Source organism: Lagopus leucura, unplaced genomic scaffold (genome assembly GCF_019238085.1).
Source record: "Lagopus leucura isolate 7727_CA_CO unplaced genomic scaffold, USGS_WTPT01 Super-Scaffold_73, whole genome shotgun sequence".
In the NCBI taxonomy this organism is placed as follows: Eukaryota; Metazoa; Chordata; class Aves; order Galliformes; family Phasianidae; genus Lagopus; species Lagopus leucura.
Window position 1 is genome coordinate 83,639,319 of NW_024962252.1, and position 20,331 is coordinate 83,659,649.

At 44.6% G+C, this 20,331-nt stretch overlaps 1 protein-coding gene across 1 annotated transcript in view; it reads right to left on the bottom strand.

The window, feature by feature from the left end:
* The window catches only part of ESRRG (estrogen related receptor gamma), a 379,837-nt gene extending 362,658 nt beyond the window's left edge, over positions 1–17,179 (bottom strand). Inside the window, exon 1 of the mRNA XM_042895246.1 lies at positions 17,145–17,179. The gene's annotated coding sequence lies outside the window, so the exon portion shown is untranslated. The remainder of the gene's footprint in view (positions 1–17,144) is intronic.
* Between the last annotated feature and the right edge of the window lie 3,152 nt (positions 17,180–20,331).

The window sequence follows — 20,331 nt, forward strand, 5'->3', positions numbered from 1 at the left end:
CGAGGGCGGCGGAAGGAAGGCGGCGGCGGCCCCGGCCCCGCGGCCCCGGCCCCGGCGGCGGCCCCGGGCCTCCCTGCCGCCTTGGTAGCGCCGGTCCGCACTCGGCCTGACCCGGGACGTCACGCCGCCTGTCTGTTTTCTCAATGATAACTTGGCAGCGGCAGGGGGAAGCGGCCGGGTTATGTATTTTATTTCATTTTTTTTTCCCCTGGGCTCGGTACCGGGTACGTGCGCGTTTCTCTGCATGCGTTTTTAAGCGAAACGAAGGGGGGAAAAAAAGCCGAAACAGGAAATCCGGCGCGCGGCGGGGGCTGCCGGCCGCGATGGTGGCGGGCGCGGGGGAGCAGGCATGCGTTCATCTTTTTGTCTTTCATTTTACCTTCAGGTTGACGCTGGGCGCCGGGCGAGCCGCGCTGGTCACCGCCGGGTCCCACCTGGAGGAGGGAAGCACACGCAAAAAGGAGGAAAAAAAAAAAAAAAAAAAAAAAAAAAAAAAAAAGAAGAAAAGAAAGAAAAAAAAATCACGGAAACAGGCGGGGAGGGGGAATGGGAGAGGGTGCCACCCGGATGCGGCGCACCACGCGCAGAGCAGGGCCCCGCCATGTCCCTGCAGGGAATGGGACTGGGGGAAAAAGCACCCCGTATCGCAAGGGAACGCGGGGGACATGGGGAATGCAGGCCGATACGGGCTGCCTGTGGGTCACCATGCTGTTGTGTGGAGGCTGACAGGTGCTGGGCCAGGCTGGGTTGTGGGTGACCAGCATGTGGTGACAAGGGCTGCTGCCGCCAGGTCAACCTGTGTGACTGGGTGATGTTGTGAGCAGGGGTAGGAGTTGGCACTGGGGTTGGCTTGCTTTCCTTGGCATTTGTGCTCCTGAAAGGAAGACCATAGAATCATTGGATTGGAAAAGGCCATTAAGGTCATCTAGACCAACCACCAACCCATCACCATCATGCCCGCTAACCCATGTCCCTCAGTGCAAGTACACATGGGGGCAGGGACCTTTTAGTTGCGTGCATTCCTTCCTGAACAGAGTTATTTCCAGTGCTAGGCCTCACTTTCAGGTATCCATGGTGGCACAGACCACTGTGCCCTTTCAGCCAAAGATTGCACACATACACTTTTAATATCTCAAACTGCCAACTCACCGCAGCACCTGCACACTGACCAAAGATCTCAGTAAGGCCCAAAGTCAAGTGCCCCATCCCACACTGCATTTTCTACTGCCTGTTCTGACAACAGCTCACCATGTACGTGTAGCTAGTGCAGCAGTTCACAGAGAAGCTGAAAAGCTGAAGCAGCACAGGGCTGAAACTAAATTATTGTTGCAGCTTCTATATTAGCATTAACGCTTTCATTTTCCTCATTTAAATACAATAAAAGAGAACATGGTCTTTGCTTAATATTGTTACTAACCAGGTTTTGCTCTTCCAGTTTTTTAAGAAGATGAAGCCGGGGAGAATCTAGCATGCTGCTGTGCTGCTGCTGTATTTAGTACTCTGAAACAGTGCCTTATTTTGGTGAAAAGTCTTTGCTCTGTAACTGGGAGGAAAAAATAAGTTCTCAGAATACAGCGAAGTCCAAGCACTGCTCTAAGGAGAATGAAATTGAAAAAAGTACTTCTGATTTTTAACACAAGCTAGTCGAGGTGCTTTCTGTCTTGTCTATAAAGACAAATTTGCATAGTGTTTCTGTTTCAGACTTGTTTTCAGCGGCATTTAGATGTAGAAGTTTTTATTTGTCTTAAGTATACTGTCTCAACAGTGTGCTGGAGAGCACAGGGTACATTACTGATACACTGGTTTTGGTAGACTTAAAAAGCACTTTGTGCAGCTTGATTGTTGTCTGTATTTTGCCATTTATTTTTCAGTGAGGCTCTTCTGATTGATGTGGGGAGTTTCTTTAAAGAGATGTAAGTTATGGCATAGCTACCCAAGATGCTCTGCGCAGTTGTTCCATACCTCTCCTAAGAGAGAGATTTTAGTTGTGATTGTTGTGCTTTTAAAAGGGAATTAGTTAATCAAATTGCTGGTTTTGGAATGCATTGAAAGGAATATTGAAATGCATTAACTTCATTAAAAGAAGTGAGCAGATAGGTAACAAAATAAGTATTAGTCAAATAAGCATGAACTTGCCTATGGAGCCAGTTCAGCCCTAGTGAAATCAACACAGTTGTGCTTGTCTACAGCATATTTAATTTGGCCTATGCAGCCACAGAGCCAACACTTCATTTGGCTGTCAAAGGTGCGTATATTAAAAACGTATGAGCCATGCGTCTCCTTCATGTGATTAACCTCTGAAGTCAGTCGCCCAGTTTTCCACTTAGTTCAGCTGCACAGTCTTATCACATACGCAGTATTTGGTGCACGTATGCACTGGAGGTGTAGGGAAACATTCCCATCCCAGCATTAGCACGGGGATGTGAGCTGTGTCTAAAGCGAGGGCATGACGAGATGTGTTGCAGCAGAGGTTGCTCACAACCATAAGGGTTCCTGTGTGTAAGTCCCAGTTAATGGGCTGCACTGAGGTCTTTGCCACCATCTTTCATTACTGCTGTTACTCACACCAGCGAGAGTAAAGGAAAGGCTGGTATGTCTATAATCACACATTCATTTGCTATGTAGATATATCTTAAGAGCCACTCAACCCAGGAAAATTGTGCTGGAATGAGGTAGTGGATGGATGTAAAACAGAACCATGTGCAGGTGGCTCGTTCATTCTGGAATGACAGAGCTTCTTCCTGGTTTCACTTAATCCACTTCTAAAGTGGATTAGGCGAATTCAAAAACGTGAACTCTTATGCTGGCATGATATTTGACTACATATGGTTTTGGTTAAGGGTAATTACTGCAGTGTAGCTAATAACTGTTTTGGAATAATTTTGTGTGTAGACAAGTCCAAAATCGCACACCTGAAAACAACACACTGTACATAGCCTTTATGTATAACATAAAGTTAATTTAGCCCAACATTTGACCTACTTCTTTCCTTGTGAGGCATATTTAATTCATTACAGGTTTTCTTTCTTAGCAGAAACTGTACAACAGCCATGTGCTTATGATCAATTCAAGGACAGTGCTTCCATGTGCACTCCACAAGATAAATAAACAATTTACACAACATATAGTCTGAGTACATTCTCAGCTGTGTTGAAGCAGACAGTTGGCCCTCTACTGCAGAAAATATCAGGTTCTAAATTGTAAATATTTTGAGTAGGCTGTTAACAAAAGGAAAACAAAAGCCAAAGGTCTATGTCCTCTTGAACCCCCATGATCTGCTTATCCTTTGACTACGTAGTGCTCAAAGCAGTAGTGTCTGCATGAAGCACCTGTTATAATTCAATACCTCTAGCTCCTGCATAAGGAAGTTCTCAGGTTAGCACAAGATGGCTTGCAAAACAATGGGGTTTCCAGGAGGTACCTTAGGAACAGGGAGCTAGTTCTTCATTTGCTTACAGAGACCTGAATCAGGAAAAGCCTACTGTAGTCTCAAGCAATTATTCTGCTCTGAACAGATGCAGGAGGGCTCAGAATCAGCTGCGTTGTATCACTGCTGGTTCATAAGAAAGTTATTGAAATGATAATGAGAAAGGAATTTTTTTTTTTTTCAGCTTTGTGCCAAGCAGAAAGATCTTCAAACATTATTCTGTCTCATTCTGTACCACACACCTCCCTGCAAAGAGAGGTGACTCTGACCTGAATTACAAACTTTAACCTCAAAAAAAAAGGGGGGAAGCTGATGGTGGGAGGGGGAAATAAGTAAAAAAAAAAAAAAAAAAACAAATGTAAGCTCAGGTAGTAAATCAAAGAAATTTTAAAGAGAAAAATAAATATAAAAGCTAGATGGTACAAATTACTAACCTTGAAACACTGACATGGGAAAAGCCAATAAAAACTATGAAAATATGAAGAAAAAAACCTTACTATTTGTGAAAGGCAGAGGTACCCAAGGATCTTCCTATGTGTAGATGAAGTCATCCTGCTATCCCATGTATCAGTCAACCAAGCTACGAACACAGTTCTCATTCTTAAGCTCCAGTTGTGATTATGAGCATGGCTTTACTCTGCTGTGCTGGGCTTTGGCTGAAGGATACAGGGAATGGATTTCACGTATGTCTCCTTCATGCTAAGTCTGCTTATTTAAGTACAAAGCTTTCTGATAAGAAAGTAAGCATTGAATGAAGAAGATAAAAACACAGATAAACATGATAAAAAACCCAAGTTTTTGAATCCTGTTGTAGTGTAGCATTGACCATGGGCCTAGTCTTGATAGTAAGGCTGAAAGCGGACTGAGATTGAAGGCAAGCAAGGCTTGGGGACCATGCAGGAGCATGTCTAAAATCATTATTGTCAACAGCTGGAGTAGATTGCTTTACACTGCTGCCACTAGGAGCACTCTAAAAGCAGGAGCCACCTGCAGTGAGAGGGTGTCCAGGATCTGCCCTGCCCCTGCTGGGACAGGGGACTGCTGATCCAGCAAGGAACAAGTCTGTGAAATTGAGAGCTCTTGGAGAAAACACCACAAGAGAAAAAAGAGGAAACCTCAGCATATGGCTATTGCAGAGAAATGAAGGATCCTCTCTGGGAATTGGTTAGTAGCGCTGATGTTTAATATTTGTCATAACAACCACTGACTGTTTTGTTTTTTGTTCTAACAATGTGAATTATGCATTAAACATTAATACAAGCGAGTGTACTTTTCTTTTGATCTTCAAGCATAATCATTTCTAATGAGAGTTTATACACGAGCACTGAAACAAATCCCTGAGTCATGTGAATTTACATTGGTTTTACTCTGTGTGAAAGATATCCCACATGGGTTACTCATGTCTGTTAAACATAACATACTTACAAGTCAGAAGAAAAAAAAAAGAACTTGTGTTTGGCTTAACGTAAGTATCAGTGTAGACATTTGGTTCACACACTAGCAATAATGCAATATTGAAAAGTGATTTTATCAGAGATCAGAATCAGGGTGAGATCCCCACCTAATTAAGTCAGATCCAAGTCCTCACAGAAAAAAAAAAGCTCACCTGACTTCCGCAGCCTGGCTTCTAACAATGCTTGGGCCAAATATTGGAGGAATTTGAACTAAATGAATAAAGAAGGTGACAAAGAAGTGAGGCTCTGGCTTGCCTGATGTAGATAAAAGCTGCCCAGCTGCCATCTGCAAGTACCAATACTACATATAGACAGCAGAGAAATTCTAGGATGCTCAGTGGCTTCCTTGATGTTCTTGACAGACAAGCCGCAGTGCAGGGCTGACTTCATCTGAACCAAGGCCAGAACCATGTCTCATTTCTGCTCTTTTAAACATTAGTGACAAACTGCATTTTGTGAAAGCACAAACACTGTGCAACTGCTAACACAATTATTTAAAGTAAAAATGTTTGAGCCCTTCCACACACAGTGTGTGCAAAGTACATACAAGATACAAGTGCAGGGTGGAACAGTCTGTAATGAGCCTGATCCCTCTGTATACGAGGTCTCATTACAAGATTTCTAAAATGCCTCTCCAGAACAGATCTTGAAGGCAAGGGCTGCAGAGGAAGAATGGCTGCCAAGAAGATATTATGTTTAATGGCAGATAGACTCTATCTATGATCCAGAACATTCCTCAGGAATTCTCAGAAGTCCATTAACATATTTTATTCTTAACATATGAGTGCTACAGAAGGATTGGAAGCCAGAGACCCAGGATTACCCCATGTAATACGGTGTTCTTGCAGGAGGCTGCAGTCATGCTTCCTTCTGCTCCTCTGCTTTGGCTTGAATAAGCTTAAAAGCTAATGGTGGAGTTTTGAAAGGAAGGGCAGAAGATGCCTATTCGAGGGATAGTTTACAGACTAGAAGAAGAGGGAACATGAAACCCTTCATCCCTGAATCTGATTTCTCTAACTGCTATTTTTTATATGAAGACAGAGGGACTGATACTACTGCAGTCGAGAAGAAAGTACTTCTGACTCCATTATGGAAACCCAACACTGTATGAACTAAATCTTCCCTGAGATTATAGGGCTTCATATATGGGAGGCACATGGCGTGTCAAGTTGGAAGATGAATAAGTCAATAATGAATCTTTAATAATTTTCACCTGAAGGACCCCAGCTCCATCTACACCCTGCTAGCAGCCCATTTTCAGAACCTAGCCTCAAAAGTTCAACAAGTTTTCTGGCTTTTCAGAATCCCAAGTACCTCCTCAGGCATGCAGAAAAAGCCTTGCTTTCAGTGATGTGGGTAGAAAATGGTATACGCAATGCATAGGGAGGCCTTTCTCAGCCATGGTTCAGCATTACAAAGCCTGTCAGACCACAGGCTCCTGGGATTCCCTCACAGCCCTGGAATGCTAGCTGGAAGTGTTCCCCTGTAATTTAGCTCATTTGGAACATTAAAGATGCTCATTTCTAGGGACATAAGTGAAATGTGCTGATACTGAACACATTGTTTTACACCTGCGGGCCTTTAGCAGCCAGCATAGAGGCTAGTGGGAAGGGGAGGACACCAGTTTTAATTTTGTTGCTTATGACAGAAAATGGTGAGAATAGCAGGAAAAGATCATATTCTACAGACTAATGCACTTATTTACACTTAACTGCCTAACCCCAGTCAGAACCTTATATTCTATTACTGACTACACAAAAATACCATCTCATGTTGAAGTAATTAGCTGGTCAGAGCCACACTACAGACCAAGCATAGAGCTGGAGAAAGCTGACAGAGCTCTACTGAAATCAGTGGAGGCATACCAGCTTATACCAAATAGAGACCTCATTTGCAACTTTTAATCAAAAAAGGGCGAGGGGGGGGAGGGAGGCAGGGAGAGAGAAGTTGCATTTTGTTTCATGAAATAGTGGCCATACAGTAAAGCAACAAAGTAATAAAATAAAATGTAATAAATACTTACATGGTAGCCAAGACAGAAGCAGAGAAGCAGAACAAACATGTAAATCTTAGCAATGAAATCCTACACTTGTGTTGCTGTGTATTTCAGCATCAGAACCACAGAAATTACCACTTGACTTTGGGACAGGAAGCTGAGCTCATTTTCTTGCCTCTGTACTTTTGGACCCCATTAGGGCTGCAACCTTCTCATCCCCATCATAGCTCACCTCCTGGTAACACTCCAGGGAGAGGGGCAGAAGCGACACAATAGGTGATTTTCCATGGGCGGATGTGTACATGTGAAGGGAAACAATCAAATTTTAATGACAATTTGGAGGCTCTTGAAGCTAATTTCTGGGCAGTGCAGAAATTACTGCCAGGAGCCACATGCTCTCTTCTCCTGCTGATGTAAGCAGGAATCACGGCTGTCCAAATTTTGTAGAAATAAGTCCAAAACCATCAGGTCACGCCATAAAAGGCACAATGAAATAGTCCAACTGAGCTGCCCATTGCCAATGCAGAGCAATTCCTACAAAACTGCGGATGAGTGCACCAGATTAATGCTACCAAAGCTCTGTTCTCATTAGGTACTTATAGCACAGTAGCACTGTTCAGGGTAAGAAGATAATTTGGTTAGGTGCTGTATAAAGCATTTAACCAGATGAAGTTCCTGCATCCAAAGCTCTGTGAGAAACCTTGCTGAGGGAGTGTAGCAAACGGGATATCCTGGGGAGAAAGCGCAGCAATGATGGTAACAAAGGCAGCTACAGAGGGTTTTCCTCCATCAGGCTGATGATAATTCTGCCAAGAAAATAAGCTGTTTATTTCCTTTCTAGCTATGATACTACATTGCATTACTGAAACACAGTTCAATAATAGCTTACAAACGAAGTTTATAAAGCTTTATAAACCTTGTATCTAAGACAGCATGTACTGCTTAAACTCCCTAAACTATACGAAAACCAATAGGGTTTATTTTTGTTTTTGTAGATACCTCCTTATAGATAATTAAATTTTAAAAGAATTAATTTTCTAAATAGCATTGGCCTTTAAGTTGCTCTGCAGTTAGGTGGCAGAGTTGCAAACACTTCTACTGAAATAAGGGAACTCACTGCAGAGAACTGTCTTTTCACTTCTGAGCTAGACAATCACAGCCTCCAACAGGCCAAAAAAAGGGTCAGTCCATCCCCCTTCATCCCTCTGCTCAGGTTGCAGCTCTGGCCACATAGAAGGGGAAAGAAACACAAGTCTAAAGGGCAGATGTGTCCACCTGGCACTGCCTAAGCACTGGGAATGGCTTATGTAAGGCAAAGCACAGAGCAATTCACTTTGGGAACTGCCTCCCTTGCAGACACCTCTGTATCACCAGCTGCCTTCTGCGAATGAGAGCCTACTGCAACACTTTGGTGAGGCAAAGTGAACAAACTGTTCACTTTCAGCACTGTGTGGAGTCTGTTAATGCCCATGCACCCAGCACAGTGCAAAGAGTGCATAAAACATCATCATTGGGCATGTTTGTGAAGCTCTCCTGGCCTGAAACACCTTCTCATTTTAATTTTGAAGAAACCTCAGGAAGACTGGTGTTAGTGACTGATATCAAACCAGCTTTTTCTCAGTGACTCTCTGTATAACTGACTGAAAGTCTTGCTCTTTATTTTCTCTATTCAGTCATTTCATAATTTTTGTATGGCTTTTCTTTTTTCTTTTTTGTTTGGTACCACGTGATTGTATACTATAGTACAACTCATCACATTAGAGCAATTTTACTACTACGGAGACTGCACTATAATGTTTTGCTACCAAAACTCTGTTAAAAAATAGAGCCACTAGCTCACGAACACTTAATCCAAGTCCTTCTGGAGCCATCTTGAGAACTTCATTGATCTGCCTGAGGCCTCTTTTGTAATAATGACTCTTAGAAAGAGATTGGTGTTTTCTGTTGTATCAATTTCCATCACTTAACAACGGTAGCTCTACGTTCCTACCTTTATTGGTAGGATATCACATTCCTGCATTATTTCTATATGCCACACAGAGCAGCATCCAGAGGCAGGTTGTTTCTCATATTCCACATGTACTCATTGCTTCTTGAGACAGCTCTTTTGGTTCAAATTCAATGAAAGTGACTCTTCATTATTTTTCCATTACATTTCAGTTTTTTTCTCTCTCAGCTGCACACTGCTGCAGAGAACAAACAACATCAGATGCTGGTTTTGCTCCCCATGGCCTCAGCACTATGAATTGCTATGTCAGAGGAATTCCTTATGATTTTAGGTATTTCTGCTGTTATGCACAGAAATACAAGAGATAGCATTCAAGGAATTTTTTGGTTCTGGGAAGACAGGTGGGTCTTCTCACTCTCATACAGGTACAAGCTTTATAGACATTTAATGAACAAAATGTTGCCACTAAGCAAAGGAGGGTCACAAAACTCTTGAGGAGACAGTTGGAACCAGGTTTTAGCAAGTTGTGAAGGCATCATAAGATGTGTGGGCTTGATGAGACTGCATATATGTAGCAGTTCTATGCTACCTGCTTTGTAGTCTCACATCAATCACTCACATACCTTTGGGATCTTGGGCACTTCTCTCTCTGTCCCTCAGTTCACATGTGTGAAAATACAGATGAAATTTACTCTTTAAATGTCAGTATTATAATCACTCACAGGTGTTTCATGTCTGTTTCATCAAAACTTTTCAAACCATAATGCCAAAATAAGCCATTCATAAGAATTGAGCATAGTTGCAGTAGATCCAGAGTGCAGAGCATGAAGCAAAAAAATCAAAACTAAAAAAACACCAAGATTTAAAGATTTTATCTATTGTATGTTTTTCTCTAAAAGAATTCTAATTAATTGAGGACAATTTATTTGCTAGAGAATGGATGAATGAACTGAGAAATAATTCAGTCAGCAATTGGCTACGATCACTGTCACTTGCACAGGAATATGATTTGTGATTCTTCCCTACTGAAACTGAATTGTGCTTGAGAAAGGAGGGGTGCTACCATTTCAATAATTTCTTCATTCTACCAAGACAGACAAATTAGGACCCACAGAATCCCTCTCCTACGTGACACTTCCTTTAAAGCAAAATTGTCACTCTGAGTAACTTTTCCCCTAGCTGTGAGACATTCCTATGTCATTTATTCCTTTAGATAGATGTTATTTCAGCCTAGGAATATTTAAAAATAAAAATAAAAATAAAAATGATTCACCCTCTGAGTTGAGTATCACCCAAGTTAGAAATAAAAGCTCCATTTGATTCAATTTTTCCCTGAATACACAACCAGAAGCAATACTATATGTACACATACGGCTGCAAAATATTTTCATTTCCACATGTCAGTGGTGACCATCACTGGATTACACTATTTTTTCTGTCTGCAAAATAGGTTATCTTCCTAGTTCTTATCACCTTCTAGTGATGAAAAGATGTGACATGCAGCTCCAGGTATCTTGCAAACACTGAGGAGTGATTACACAGGATGCTATTAAAGTACATACCCTTTTCAGCATGTTTCAAATTGTCGAGTTGAAGAGAACAGTGTTAAGAAGATTATTCAGGAAGCATCCATACATGAAAAAGTAACGTTTTCCTCATTTATAATTCAGAATTCTGCTCTATTTTCATTCCTTGTGTAGAGTTTTATATTTTTTCTATTACATCTTAAGCAAATTTTAGATGCCTCACTCTTTCCTTGAATACAGAAAATATGAAAGTTAAAAGTTCTAAATAATCATATAATTTGTTCGGGAAACAGACTGATAAGTGAATGCAAGGAATTGCCTGGTTCAGTTTTGTTTTCCTCAACTTGAACATTTTTCTAACTGAAAGAAAACTTCCCCATCCGTTTGATCGGTCATCATTAATGAGAGTTAAACGTTTTGACTTTTCACTGGTAACTTCCCCATAAAGACAGCAATATATATATATATATTTTTTTTTTTTTTTTTTTTTTTGTAGTTTTGTATTCTATGCAGGTTTAAAAAAATAATAATAATTAAGAAATTATTGTCAAGCTCTACTTGTACATAGACTTGAAACAATTAAGCATCAAACACCAAATATCCCACTTGTGAACATGACAGTGATTTCCATGACAGCAGAGAGGAGACGGGAAGAAAGGGGGATGAGGGGTGAAGGAAAGCTTCTTACTACAAGATGTCAAAAGTAAAGAGCACTAAACAGAAATACATGAAAAATTAAGGCCTGTAACCATAGATTCCTACAGAGAGGTGGTGTTATTTTTACATATTTCCGGCTAGGAATTCTGAGCATTTCTGTAGTCCAAATAGTAAGAGGAAGCTACTCAAAGTCACGAGAATTTTCCTATCAACTGCAGTGGAAACAAAAATGAGCCTTTAACCTTAATCAGCTACTTGAAGCGAACTTACAGTGAGTTATCTTTTCTCCCCTCTGTGCTCAAAGATAAAACCATTATTTGTACATTACTGATGTTCAGGCTGAAAAAATAAGCATATTACTATTCTTGCAAGTATTTTCAGAGAAGGAATTTGTGTTTGTTATTCCCATGCTACATCTTAAGGTCATGATTCACTAAGAAAATACTTATTTTTGTGCTTTGAATGAGACTTCTTTTAAAATATAAATATGATGAAATCATTTCTAAGTTTATTATTACTCTAATTATTAAAAATCAGACACACTTTGAAACATTAAGTTCTTAGGCAGAAATACATCATTACCACAAGTATTTGTCACAAATGTGTCTACTCAGTTGAGCTGCTAAGCATTCTTCTATACCTCATGATGAAAAGAGCTCCAGATCTATGCATACATTAAATAACAGTAAAAAATAAATGTTCTAAATTGGTAGTTATAGAGCTACTGAATCTTAGGCAATATCTGCTCTTATTTACCATGGCTACTGGTAATTCTACACATGCAGTTAGCACTGAAGGCCTTTGTAATTGTTGAAAACTTGAGATTTGCATGACTCCGTAACCTCTATCATTATATACTCAGCCAAAGAAACAAAAACAATGTAAAACTTGGCCATTTAAAAGGGAAAAAAAGCTTTTAATTTTGGAACAAGAGATAAACTAATAAAAGAGAAGAAAATATTAAAGTTGCAAATTTCCACTCTCAAAATAACTCATATAATTAAATGCTCTCCTTTCTTTTCAGTTAAGAACTAATTTTCTGAGGGGATGTCAAGGGGACTGCTGCTATGCGTTTTGATAAAGTTAGCATGCCACCATCTGCTAAATGCCTATGACACGTTGTTTTACATTTCTTGTCAACTTATGGCTCTTCCATTTAAGAACTGTTTAAATAAACCACTATACATTCATACCTACACATAGAAGTAACTGCTTTAGAAGAATGTTTATTTTACACTTCCTCCTTATTCTTGTTTTCTGCCGTTTGCTGTTTCCTCAGTGCTGTTCTGATATCATATACAATAACAGGTGCAAGTGAAGTAAAAAGGAAAGCAATATATTTCCCCCTCATTTGTCTCAAGTATTTATTGACAGACAAAGGTGATAAAAACTGTGAGGCAAAAGGTCTAGCCTGACATCTCTTTTAAAGACTCAATAGTGTACCGAACAACCGCAACTCAGTAGCTTCGTCTCCTGCTCTAAAGAAGCAAGACAAACAAAGTCCCAAAATACCTTTATATATTTAGATTTTCCTTTTAAAATCTGGCCTGATGTTTGGGAAGTTATATTTGTTGGCAAAGTTCCCAAGAGATTCAGCAGAGTATTGCTGTTTTTTTTAAATATCTATAAATTCTTCATCTATTAAAATACATACATATCAGTAAAAAGTATTTAAAAAAAAAAAAAAAAAAAAAGGGAAAGTTAATCAACACAAAATAAACACAACCCACTCTTCCTTCAGTGGATTCTTCTGAGTCAGAAGAATTCATTTTTCTCACGCTGCAGAACTCCTCTATTCAAACAACAGCCCAGGGGATCAGCAGTGGCCCCTAATCATCCTTGCTACCAGAAGGCAGAAGCAAGTGCTATTGATTAAACACAGCATTCTGTAAGATCCAGTTCTTCTGATCAAATTTGTATTCTCTCCCTTAGACATCTAGTTCTGTTCAGTTCTGAACAAAATTACAGATGTACCTTTGTTAACTCATGTTCATTTCCAGAAACTGATCCTCTCGGTAATGTTAGCTATTAGTGATTATAGTATTGCTCAAGGCAGATTCCTTGTTGTAAATGGCACCGAACGCTTTACCTGGATATTGCAACAACACATTATGAGCATTGGGATATAAACAGAATAATGAGTAATGTGGCCAGCCTCTGGATTTAAGCAATAAACTAGCTGACTTCTGTGTGAAGACACACTCAGCTAGAAAATTGAGCTATCATCAAAGCATCTGATATGATGCCTGTGTCTTTTCTACTTTGCTAGTGACTGATCGTTATATTCAGCTGTGAACCATGGCCCGAAATGAGAAAGGTCAAAGTTTTCAAGGGCGGCTTCTGGATTCAAGTTTCCAGCTTGAAATACCTATAGGCAGATTTCCCAGGTGCAGGGTTGCCTGACATTTTGCTGGGTCCATATCCCCTTAGTATCAGGAAAAAACAAGGCTGGAAAAATCCACACACTACCTCAGATAAAAAGCCATTTCATTAAAGAATTGATCCTGAGGTTTAACATCTGTCAGAAGGATGGTATGATGCCTACTAGCATATGCACATTAGAAAATCCAGATCTAAAAAATTTATTTAGACTACTTAACCTTTTCTCTCCTCATTTCTCAACATGTTTTGTCTGCTGTTACAAAAAAATCTATATAAATTTTGGAAATATAGCTCATTACCATAAACAGTTTTGGCCTTTTATTCAATACAGACGTACTATGGAAACGCTCTCTTATAAAAATAAGGCTTTGTTGGATCTCTCTATATATAAAAATAGAAAATATACATTATGCTGGCATAAACATTTACAGGCATCTCTTGATTACAAAAGAAAATACGAGAATTACGCCCAAGAATCTTTCAATGAATTCCAGAGTTTTACATTTGTCCATTATGTCACTGGCTACAAGAACAGGAGTACAGCAGCATTGCTGGAGAAGTCTGCCACTGAGTTCAGGGCAGAAATCTGGCGCTGTCAGCAACCTGTTGTCACCTGGTCCAGCACACCATCTGAAAACTTCACTTCTTGTCTGCTTTTCTAAAACCAAATGCACCCAAATGAACTGTTTCTCTGTTTTCACATAACAGGAGCAAGGGGTGGGTAATTCCTATTTGCAAGTTATGGGTGATTTCTTAAGAAAGGGAAAATAAGTGTAGTTCTCAAGCATTTCACTGCTATTGGTAAAGATGGGATAACATACACCATTCTGTACTAAATGAAGAATTGTTCCTTTTCCTTATATTGCCAGCACCAAATGATACTATATGATCTCCCAGTAGCGATGCTAAGGCTGTCCTTTAAGCTGCTCTGTGAAGGTATTTCATCCCCTCTCAAGCTAAGTGCCAACTTGTTTAACTTGTGACATTTTGCCACAGTCCCGTCAAGCGAACAGGAAGAACGCTGAAAAGACGGCGATTAGGCCGAATGCCTCCCGGTTTGCGCAACTCAAACGAATACACGTCCCATAAAATCCAACGTTCAGAAATCCTTCATCCCTGTGACCTCCCGCCTCATCTCATTACAGCGCATCTACCGACTGTCTTTGCCCTTTCGTGCCAGAAAGGGCAGCGCGGACAGGCGCCCGCCGCAAGGCCGGCAGCTCCCCGCGGCGCCGAAGGGGTGCCCGGCCCGGAGCGGGGCGCCGCACCCCATGGAGCCTCCGCGGCTCCTTCCTCCCCGGCTCCTTCCTCCCCGGCATCGCTGCCGGCGCGGCCCGCTCCCGGCTCCGCACGCCGATCACGAGGCCAAGTGATACAAAACGACGCGGTCCGGGGACAGGAGCAGCACCGGGAGGGAGCCGTGCCTGCTCTCGGGGCTCTGACGATTTAATCCCGGGGCTTTCAGTAACTTTCACCCGCGCCTCCCATTCTCCCAGAAACTTCGTACAAAGCCGAGGAGCGGGAAAACAAAGGGTCAAAGAACAAAGAGCCCAGCCGCGAGGGGAAGGAAGGGCTCGGGCTGACCCCTCTTCACCTGCCTCCACCCCGGGGCATACGTCGGAGGCCCCGACCAGGGCGTGAACCCCCTCCGCAGCATGCGTGGGCTCGCTCGGGGTCTGCTTCGGGCCCGACCAGTGGTGCTCTAGGGAAATAACTCGGCTAGAGCTGTCTCTGCTCCCCTATAACGCTGGAGGCCCCAGCGCCAGCTGAGCACCGCGGGACGCCACCATGGGAGAAGCGATCGGGAAGACAAGGAAAAACGTCCTCACTGCTCTGCTGCAGGTGTCCCGCCCGCCTCAGCGCTGCTTTTAACTCTCGCTGAAACGTCGCCAAGCGCCGTTGTTTTGGCTGTCCCTCTCTCCCCTACACACCTATACCGAGAGTGATCCCTCCCGCGAAACTCCTACCCTGCTCAAACTCCCTTGAAAGTGGCAGGTATCCTCTTACCTGTTGCTACGAGGTCCCTGTGCTTTCACCAGGGTGCTTTAATCTTTTCTCTCTCTCTCTCTCTCTCCCTCCCTCTCCTCCCCCCCACTGTAACCTGGTCGTTGCAGAAGCCACACTGCTTTTGGAAAGCGAATTCAGCCAGGCGGCGGGGTACGGCAGGGTTCGGTCGGGACAGGACGGGAGTTACAGACTTATTCGGGACAGCATTTTCAAACACTTTAAGAGGTTGTTTTTCCTTCACACGTAAGCTAGAGGTGAGCTAACAGAGTCTCTTTCCTGAAGGAGAAAATAATCTAGCCCTTAATCAGGGAAAAGCAAAACAGAACCGCCACGGATGTGGATATCGGGGTGTGAAAGTGGCTGCGCTCACGTGGAGCCCCACAACCCGCACGGGAAGAGCCGCCGTGCCCCTCTCCTGACCTCACCGTGAGAGAAAGGCGCTGCGTGGGGAACGAGCCCGAGCTGAAAGCCTGAGGGTCGCCACTTGGGAGCAGCTGCGACGCTTTCGCGTGAAATCTGCCGAGGGGACGGGAGCAGGACTCGTGGCAGCCCGTGCCCTCGGTGAGCTGCAGCCAATTACTTTGCTTTCATGTGAGAAGTTTTGCGTATGGCTGCTTGTGAGGAAACGCGAGAAGCTGACGAGCCTTTGTTATGATTTAATCAAAGAAATTAAAGAGGGAAGGGTTGGGATACACCCAGTTTGGGACTTCAAAAATTTTTTTAAAAAGGAAAAAAAAAAAAGGGGGGGGGAATTAGTTTTCAGGACGCTCTGTCCAACCGTTTTCCCGATGCGCAGGGCAGCGCCGCGCTCGCCAAGCCCATTCATCGCACCGGTGCCGGGGGTTTGGGGTTTCTCTTTTCCCCTTAATGGGGTTCCTTTCAAGACGCGATTGCGATTTCGGGGGGAAAGGATGAGTAGGTGCCAAAACAAGCTGAGGGTGGGGCGGATTTTGGCATTTCAAGCAATTTAGCAGTTGTGCTCGCAGCAGAGATGTAGGTGGGTACTTGAAAACCTCTTCCACCGGGGTGTCCTACTTTAGCAATTCTAATTAACACAGAGTTTAAAAAATGCGAAGGAAGAGCGAGTTCCTTGCCTTGTTTCCAATGGGCGCGGGGGATACCGTCAGGTACAAAGTGCTCCTAGCTTGTTCTAACGTGCACCTTTGTTTAGAAGAGGAAAAAAAATAATAATAAATCAAGCTCTTCCTCCGATTTCAACTAATGTATTTTAAACTGGATTTATTTCCTCTGCTTTGTGTGATTTGATACCTACCGTGTAGCCCTGGCCCACTTTCAGCCCTGCGGGTGCGCTCTATTACGTGCGCGGCTGAAAGAAAAAAGACGCTCCTGCGCGCTGTACCTGCGCTTGGGAGCTGAATTGTGAGCAAACCCGGGCTCAGCGGAGCGCGGATCCTCTCCTCTCCCTGCAGCCGTGGCTGTGCGAGTTCAGCCCAGCCCCTCGGATCAATCCCTCAGCCGTTTCCTGGTGCTTCTTTACACGGCTCCTTATTGAAAAGGAGCCTTTACCGCCACCTACAAATAGCCCCGGAGAGGAGGCACTTTCCCTGCGCTCCGTTCTCCCCACTCAGCGCTCTCTCCCATCTGCGCCGTGCGGGAGCTGCCCGCACGGCCCCTTCGCAGCCTTTGGAGCGAGCGATCGGCTCCGGGTTCCAACACCCGACCACGCCGGGAGCCTTGAACTTTGTTCCTAGGCACGTGAGGGAGAGGAGCAAACACCGACACTCACCGCGCTCTTTGGATTCTCAGGCGCAACTCCGTCTCTCCCTCTTCTTTGTGTATGAATGAGCGGAGGTTACAGCCCGGGCACGCTGTATAATGCCCCGGATAACCCCGGCCCTGTTAATTTAATGCTATGCTAACCCAACGGCGTGTCATTGGAGCCCTGTGAAGGAACCAGGGGTACCGCGCCTCCCCGCGCACAGCCGCTCTAAGAGCCACCGTCCCTCCTACGGGACGCGGGGGTATTGTCCCCACTTGAAACAACCGAGCGCTGCGCGTGGTGTGAGCGCAGGGAGAGGGGAAGGAGCATCGCTCGAGGCGCGTAGATAGCGCGCAGCCATCGCCCCCACGTCCTTGTAGCCCGCTCCTCTCTCTCTCTCTCTCTCTCTCTCTCTCTCTCTTTTAATTCCCCCAGATGGGTTTTGATGAATACAGATCGTTACCCGCGCGGATACCACGGGAATTGTCTGGGGGGCCGAGCTGAGCGCTCCGGGAAGGAGGAGGGAGGGCTCTGAGCCGCGCTCTCTCCCGTCCCCAGCTCCCCGCCGGCTCGGGGGACAGCGCGAACGCCTCACCCCCCCTCCTCCTCCGCTCCTTCCTTCCTTCCTTCCTTCCTCTGCCCGAGCACATTTCTCCCCCACATTCGCCTACGTTCCATTCCTCCTTGCAGAAAGGAAGGAGCCGTGCGAACTCTAACTAAAAAGGAAAACTCAAGCTTTCCGAGATCGGAAAGCACGAGGTAGGAAATACAAAAAAAAAAAAAAAAAGGTGGGAGGGAGACAAGACGGGAATAAAAAAAAAAAAATAAGGAAGGGGAGGGAGGAAGAAAAAAAAAAAAAAGACAGAAAGTGTCTGTGCGTGATCGCTGCCCATCTGTGCGAAAGGTGCTGGCTGCGCGGTACTCACATGGCTGTGTGGAGCGGCTCGCGGCAATTAATGAGTCTCGCAGCTGGAGCTCCTCTCGGCCCGCTCTGGTGGAGCGCTCTCCGCTGCCTCTCGCGCACGCACAACCACGAGCAGATGCTCCAGGACCGGCCACTCTGTGAGGGGAACAACGCGGGAGGGTTTGTATCGCTCCACGTTCGGGTGTGTAGCCTATAAATAGCGAACTTTTTGATGGAATCAGCGAACAAATGAGAGGAGAAGGCGTAATTTTGCGCAGGGAGCCCCCCTTTCTCTTTGCGAGATTAAACCCCCCCAGGCAGCGGCCAGAGCGAAAGTTGTGGGTGTGCAGAGAGGAATTTGAGTTCACTTTGATTGTGCGTGAGATTTTTGTTTGTTTGTTTATTTGGGGCTCTGCTTTCTGTTTTCCCCCCACAGCCCATACATTACACCCTCCCTCCTTCAAATCGGGGGCAGGAACTGACCCGGATTAATGCCGACTTTAACTCTGAACTGGAAATACGAGGCGTTTGAGGGTGTTCCTTTTTTTTTTTTAATTTTTAATTTTTATTTTTTGGAGGACGAAGAGGGGGGTCCACGCTATCCCGGATGGACGGGGATGAGGCGGGCAAGCAGCTTTCTTGACTTGGAAAGCAAGAGGGGGAATAGGAAAAAACAAACCAGACTGGAGTTATTTGAGGGATACTTCAGGAAGGAGGAAGGGAAAGGGGAAAAGTGTTTGTCCGCAGCTTTAGGCAGTGCCCCGAAAGCGCTTCGCTTGGGGTTCTCCTCAGCCCACACAGAGTCGCACTGAGGGGTAGGAGCGAGCGCAGTGCTCCCCCCGGCCGAGATCAGCACGGAGGAGCCCGGCCTTGCCGGGGCAGCCGTCGGGCAGGGTCCCTCGGGGCAGGCTACGCTCAGCCCTCTCCCCGTATTTTGGCTGAGTATCGGCAATTTTGGGTCTCCCCTCTCGCTGATCGCTCCCTGCCTACTGAGGGTTTGCGTGCCAGGAGACAGAGATCCAACCGCGGCACCGAGATTTTCTTCCCTGCCCGCTCTGACCTGCCGTCCTGTCCCGGGGAGCACAGCCCTGCGCCTCCCGCAGCTCTGGGACGCGCCGCGCTCCCCTCTTCCGGCGGCAGCGAGCGGAGCGGCTGCGGGGCGGTGCCACGAACGGCCCGGCCCGACCCGGCTCCGCAATGCCCGCTGCCGCAACCCGAGCCCTGCTGCCCTGCGTTCCCTTCTGCCCGACGCCCTGCTCTGTCCGCGCACGTTTCCAATCTCATGGCTCATAAACTATTAGCGAGGAGATTCCATTATTCACCTTCTGTATCGTACGAAGGCGAAAAGAAAGAAATCACAAAGATAATCCCGATCCGAGCAGCATCGCTCTGCAATGGGAGAGCTGCACGGGGCCCCGGTGCTTTGCGGTGGGTGCTCCCGAGGAAAGGGTGAATCCTGCGGATGGCACGGGGGCTTTCTGTTTTTATTTTTATTTTTATTTTTATTTTTATTTTCTTTCTTTCTTTCTTTCTTTCTCTTTTTTATCCCCCCTTTTTTAATAGGCTGTGCAAAAGTTTGGACCACGAGGTAATTATAAAAACCAATATAGCGAATTTTAGAGAGAGACCCACTTTGCAATTTTACACCGAGAAACGAGATATTCCAGCAAAATTTCGGGTCATCGTCGACAATAGAGAGATGTTCTCTCGCTGTTTAATATACATGGGGTGGGAAATGGAGGGAAGGCACCGCCAGAACACGTAGTGCCAAAGGAAAGGAAAAAAAAAACAAATTACTGCATCACATTTTGGGGCTATTTGGCAGGACGCTTCAAAAAGAGACCCATACTTGATTATATCTCTAATGATTTTGCTGTGTAGCTGCTAGTTAACAGTAAGGAGCAAAAGGGGCTTTCTACAGAGTTTGTGCATTAGGATACCTTCAAAAAGAGAAGAAAAAAAAAAAAAAGATTTTCCTTGTACATTGATGGCACATCTGGGACTGCAGATGACCAACCTGGACCGACTTTTAATTAACACATTGACCTGCAGAAGAAGCGAACTCCCTGGGAAAAATGCTGTGTATACACCAAGAGCTTTTCACGTGCTGTGGGATCAGCTTGATTGCCTGCCCCAGCCTCCCCCCAACTCGTTCTGGAGGAATACTGCCACTGAAAGGAGTGCATGGCAGTGCCCAAAAAGCCCGGAGCTGCTCAGCAGAGCGCGGAGATTCGGGTGCTCAGGGGTGGGTTTCACACTGCACGTTGTGCCTGGGGCTGAGAGTAGCCCCACCCGTGTGTTGTGGCCCTA